The sequence below is a fragment of the Aotus nancymaae genome, unplaced genomic scaffold (genome assembly GCF_030222135.1).
Source record: "Aotus nancymaae isolate 86718 unplaced genomic scaffold, 86718_ANA_hifiasm-v0.15.2.pri h1tg000029l, whole genome shotgun sequence".
NCBI lineage: Eukaryota > Metazoa > Chordata > Mammalia > Primates > Aotidae > Aotus > Aotus nancymaae.
In genome coordinates, this window is record NW_026988442.1 from 66,197,343 (window position 1) to 66,204,218 (window position 6,876).

A 6,876-nucleotide genomic window follows, 5' to 3' on the forward strand; every position below is an offset into this window, starting at 1 on the left:
AGAGGAGAAAAGAGAGGGAATGGGGTCACTGTCTTAAGACAGAGGAGCCACGGAAGAGCACTCACCCTGACATCACCAAAAAATAAATAACCGACATTTCTCTTCCGGTCCCTCATATTCTGCCTGTATACCTGCCATTCACCCAAATTCACTGAAAGCCCAGAACAAAAATAACAACAACTAAAACAATGAAAACCTGTGGGCAGATCATCAAAGCAACTTCCAGTCACAGAGCAGGGCAAAGGAAGGCCAAGAAGGAATCTGGGGGAGCAAATGGAGAATAGTCCTCTCATCTGCCCTCTTACTGGTCTTAAATCAACTCTTGCCTGTAAATTCCCTCCATCTGCTCTCTCATCCTACCTTTGGTTTTCATCTCAAAGCAAAGCCGATCTATTCATTCATTTTTGTTTTAAAATCTATTGAATGCAGCTATACAGTAAGCTGTGTAGTAGAACTGAGAACACACAATAGATCAAATCCTTGAACGTCAAAATAAAGCATCATGACAAACTCCCTTTTTGCGTGAAAAGGGAGTTTGAATGGAAGGCACACCAAGAGACAGCGACAACTCCCCCTTTGTCTTGACTCCTACCTATCAGTCCACTCTGTAGCCAGCCATCTTCTTAGCAAGACCCATTTCTTTCCATGGGCCCTGCCTTACTATTCTCTAGAAAAATAAAACTACATACACACACACACACACACACACACACACACACACACTTTTTATTTTTTAGCTCTCAGAATGTAACACTGCAATGTTTAAAGAAGCCAGTTATAAGTAAAATGTGAGTGTTGGGGCTCAGAAAATGCTACCTCAAAGTACTTTGAACTGAAGAACTGAATCATCAAAAGCAAGATGATTACTCTGACCTTCCCTGGCTTTTCTGTGTCAGAGCTGGTTGTAAAGAACTTCTCTGACCTACCTTTTCTGAAAGCAGTTTATAAGACACATTTTTCCAAGGGGTCCTGCCCCACATCTAGGGGGAAGGAATGCTACACATAGAGTCCAAATAAAATCTGAAGTCAAGGCATTGGCTAAAAACCCTCCCCTAATCTATTACCATTAGGTCATATTCTTTGGTCCAATCACATTTCTACACAGCTGTTCATTCTTTATGGAATGTAAACACAAAAATAGACACTTTTCTGAAGCCCCTTGTGCCACATAAAACTTTGATTAAATAAATGTGTTAGGCTTTTCCTTTGTTCATTTGTGTTTTGCTATATGAGTGCTATTATGACCCTTAGGATGGGTGAGAGAAGGTGTCACAAAATAATGTGACTTTTAGTTATCAGTTTTCTTAATATTGATAAGAAAAATAGAAATATTCAAAAACATTCACAGGTACATACATAACCCCCGAAATAAACCAATGGTTGTGCTTCAAGCAGTACTGGTATTCAAAAGATAATATACTCCAATTCTTTTGATTTTCACACAACTTCTTTTGAGTGTACAGGGGAACCACTGGCAGAAAAGCCTGCATCTTACAACTCACTTCCAAGATCTTTATTTAGGACCATCCAAATCCACCAGCCCCAGATTAACTGTAGCCATGTCTTAAGCTGTTGGAACTACCCCTATTTCTACTACCAAAAATGTGCTGGGGTAGAGGAGAATGATGCATTGAATACTCCCATCCTACTACAGAGTGGGAAGGATTACTGTTGAACTCCAAATTATTTTGCCATAGACACATTGTTTACACAACACAGCTGCTGGAATGACTTTGATGACAGGAACTTATTGAGGCCTCTGGGGGATGATGAGATTGTTGAAATCATGATGTTTGTTTGCTGCACTTGATTGATGTACCATCACTAGTCCTAGGCTTCAGGCATATTAAGGCGTACACAAGTTTTGTGGACTGAACTGCAAGCCTAAGCCCACTATAAAAACAAATCAATCCCTTGTTTAGAAACATTCAGTGTCTTCTACAGCCTGAGAGATAAAGTTCAAGCTCCTTGACAATGTACACAAGGCCTCCTATAATCTGGATCCTGTCTCCAAAATTCTCCCTGCTGAAAACAAATGGTAATTATCCAATCATCCCCTGCTATTTATTTTCCTCTTCCTACTTTTCTGCTCAGAATGCCTAATCTATTCTTAAAAGCTCCTTGTCTTTAAGATTCATGTCATCCGTTTTTCATTTCACGAAGCCTTCTGGAACATTGATTCTCTCCTCACTTACAGTGTTCTTTATGAAGTTCAAATGACATTTTGCATTTTCTTCTATCCGAGTTCTGAGCACATGGTACCTTAATGGATCCTGTTTCCCTACCAGAGGTTCTGCTCCATTCCATAGCCCCCTGCAGGGGGCATCATTCCATGTGTGTCACAACCAACTTCCAAATGCTGCCTCACAGATTCGTGTCTTCCAGTAGAAATTCAAGCATACTTAGCTTCCTGTAAGTTTAGGACCTTTCTGAAGGTATAAGGAGCTCCAAAGAAAAACACATTGTATGGACTCCCTCGGTCTCCAACCTCATACTGAGCTGTTCTACCTCAATTTCTTCTATAGCCTACCTTCCTACTATGTGCCCCACCCGATTTGTGAGCATATGGACACTGGAGGACAAGGACAGGTTATTTTACCACTCTGGCCACTCTTCTGGAAGTTGTCCTCCCAGGCTGGCCTGCCTTCCCTATTACTCTGGGGATTCTAATAAATAAAGTATTATCTATCTGCTGATGTTTCTATCTCCCTGAGATGATCATAAATTCCTTGAGGGCAAGAATTGTATCTAACTTACCCTTATATCCCCAATGTTGGGCACAGTACATAGAAGATAGTAGATCCTAATAATGCATCAATATTATAAAAGAGAAAATGATTTTTAAATCCCAAGCCACCACTTAGATTTTTGGATTTTAACCTCTTTGGCCATTAGGGAATGTTGCGTACTGTAGAAGAGAGGAAGGCTGCTGGCTTTAAAGTGTACTTCAGGAATCTATCATTGATACTGTCTTTCCCAGATTTCTTCCCATTAGAGATCCCTTTAATGTGGGTACTTGAAGTTTCTAGAATACAATTCAATAATCATGTTAATATTTTATATTATAAATTATTTAATCAAAAAACCAAATATTACAAATGTCTTTTAATGTATAGGTGTCTTAAGGATTTGGAAAGTAAGACTATGGCTATATGTGTTATCTGATGTATAATTTATACATGTATGAATAATCAATTTCATCTCAATAAAGGAAATTCCTTTTTTTAAATTTGCTTGAGATTGGGGAATGAGGAGGAGCATGTGAATAGGAGTTATAGTAGAAATTAATTAAGTAATGAACATTAATGGTGAAAGCTTTATCGAACACAAGTTTGTTCATGTTGTTCTTGCTCTATGACAAAAAAATTAATAAGAGCTTGGTTCACTGCCATTTATGGAACCCACATATGCTACATGACTGTATAGACCCACTCCCTTGTATGATGTGAGCTTGAGATCTTAGTGAGGGTGTAAAAATGTTTCATATACAGAAGGATATTTTTTCTAATGTTATAGCTAACAAAGATCATAGAGTGGTAAGCACCAAAAAGGTGAACCAGATCCCAAAACTCCAGGAGAGATTCACTCTACATTATTGCTTTTCTGATCACAAAACTGTCTTCAATTTCAAACTTCATATGGCCCCATAATTACCAGAAGTAGAACTGCTTTATCTACTATTATTCTATTCTGGCTTAGTGTTTATATAATTAATTATTATAAATACTTCCCAAAACATCTCTCTTTATATTATACTTGACTTTATATTATTTAAGGTCCAAACTTAATGCATAATTCATCCTTCATAAATGAATCTAGCATGGTTCAGCCATGGTTGGTGGACTCCTTGAATTTACTTTTAAACCAGTAACTAATTGAATTTACTTGAAAACCAGTAATTGGATATTATACTATTTATTGGACTTCATTAAAGTGAGCTGAACAACAAATTCACCATTACTGGTTAGATCACCCAAACTGGGAAAAAGTGTACATCTTAGTAAAATGGCTATGATTACCTTTCAAAGGACTGGACTCTGGAATGACTTGAGCCCTAGTAGGTTTTCTGAGGACTTTATTGTCATGGAGGCGCTCTGCCAAGAAAATTTAAAACAAATTCTCCTTCCCAAAGTGCCAAGCATTTCTCCATTATGAAATTTCTACGGAATTCCATGAGAAGTCTCTTCTGTAAAATGAGCCTCCGTACTTCTGCACAGCTGCAATACCTGGCAACCTCCCTAGCCCCAGGAAGTGAATACAGCAAACAACAACTACACTGGCTATCAAAACCATGAGCAAGTTCTGGAAATGGAAGCACGCTGCTGCTCTCACCACAGAAAACGAGGAGCACACTGATTTTATTACCTGGATAGTCTCAACTAGCAAGAAGCTCCTAAAAGAACAGACAGAATAGTGGTTTACTTCTGGCATGCCAACTGCCTTGGTAAAATAAATTAATTTTGGTTTTCTTTTATTATCATCCTTGACCCTCTCAGCAAGGACAAGTCAGCAATGCTGACTGATGAAGTCATCACTGTGTGCTTAAATATGTTAGGGTTCAGACAGCAAAGATGGATACAAGCATTCTCTAAGAGCTTTCCTCCTTTTACTTCCTAGGAGAGCAATATGCCATCTTGTGAACTAAAAGTGCCCCTGACCGACACCAAAAATTAAAGATGAATGTTCTACATATCAACAGCAATACAAATCATTCTGCTATCCTCTCTGGAGTTTGTAGAGAAGATAATTCTTACTTCATTTGCTGTAGGGAGGTGCTTCTTTCTGGCATCTTCAACAGTACTGTGCTGTCCTGGACTCTGTCCAGAGTCAACAGCTGAGCAGCATGATGTAGCCTGTGATTCAAAGGCCCAGGGCAGAAGGGAAATAATTCCCCAATGCCGCTTTGTACTATCTTGTTTTTTACATAAATAAATCAACATCCTCTGAAAGATATTTGATTGTGTAGGTAGTAAATTTAAGAAGTTTGCTTCATGTGAAGATGGAGCAAGTGGTATTTTTCCTTTAAACGTTGGTCGCTATTGAGAGAAGCACCACACCTGTTAGAAATTATTTTTAAGGTATGCATTTGGGTAAAAATATCACTATTATCAGAATGTCAGATTCTCCCACAGTGAATTTTTTTCCCACAAACATCTTTTTTTCTTGCTATTCTAAAAATATAACTTCCTTAGAGAGCAAAATTGAAAACAAATACCTATTTTGCTAAATTCTGTATATTTCATTCATAGACCTTAGCAAACAGGTTTTAAGATGTATTTAATTTAAATAATTTTTAATGCATTTAAAATGAACATTAACCTGTAACATACAAGCCTACAGCAGGCCAGCTTTCAAGCTGCACATTGAAAAATCCATATTGAGTTAGACAAGGTAAATAGAGCCAGTTCATGATTCTTAAGTAGACTTGACATTTACTTTTGGAAACATATAGGATCTGTTGCTACTACTTAGTCTAAAAAGGAAAAATGAGCCTTGGGCCCATTTTTTAAATTATGAGGTACTGTAAAAGTTGTGGCATTCTGAGGACCCGCCCTTTCTAATTTTGAAAAGTGATACAGAATTTGAAAAACTATGAAAATCTTTACTTTTACATTCAACTGTACTCAACAGAAGTTGGAGAAGAATTTCTCTACCATGGCACCATTAAAATTTTTGGACAGATGATGTTTTGTTGTGGATGTTTCCTGTGCTTTGTGGGTGCTTACCTCTATCCACTCACTGCCAGTGGCACCCCCAGTTATAAGAATTAAAACTGTCTCCAGAGATTGCCACATGTCCCAGGGGGAGTTACAAAATCATTCCTGGATATGGACCACTGATGTTGAAGTGCTGCATAAAATCGTATGAGCCCTTCTCCATTCTTAGAGAGGCTAAACTCCGAGAGCTGGCACCATTAATTCCTTCAATGTTGAAAAGGTGCTCTTCTTTCTTTTTTTCTGTGTGGTTCCTGGATCTCCTCTTGGCTGCCTGTTTGCTGGCTTCTATTTCTCTTCCTTCCTGCCACTCAATGAGTTCGGTAAGATTCAGCTGTGAACACTTTCTCTGTTTTTTTTTTCTCTTCTACCATGTGGTTTTGTTCATGACTGTGATTGCTTAATATTATTTCACCTGTAGTTCAGACTTTTCTAAGCTCTACATTTCCACCTATCTTCTGGAAACTATGCACTTATACTGTAAACTCGTCATAACCCCCACATACCTAAAAACACCTTCAAATCCATTCACGTTTTCTATTCTTTTAACTATTACTGCCCTCATCAGCCTCCAGGTGTTCCTGGTTTTAAAATAGGGAGATGTTTCTTCACTATATTTAATACACAATGATTTGCCAGAAAATTCTATTATATATTCTGTCCAGTCATTTCTATCTTGGGAAAGCCCTTACATCGAAACCTTTTTTGCTAACCTCTGGATCTATTCTAACTCAGGCTCTTACTACTTTTTGCTATATGTTAGAAGATATTTTCCCAATTGCCTCCCTGTCACTTCCTTTGACTTCCCTAGCTATGTAGTTCTAGAAAAGGATCCTTCCTACAGCATAATTCTGATTGTAATTTTCCTTCTCAAAACTAATTTTGAAATGCTCCCTTGTCCCTAGACAGTGACAGCCTCCATGATCCAATCCAAATCTTCTAGCTGTTTTTTTTCACTACCCTTACCATGCCACCTTGTAACCATTTCGTCTCCACTTATATTAGACCAATGAATTATCTCAATATAACTTTTTTCTCACCTTGCAACCATTCCTCAAGCTCTTTTCTTCAACAGAAATATTCTTTCTTCCCTCTACTCAATAAATCTTACTTACACATCAAGATTCATGTCAAGGTAAAACTTCTTCCAGATTTTCTGACA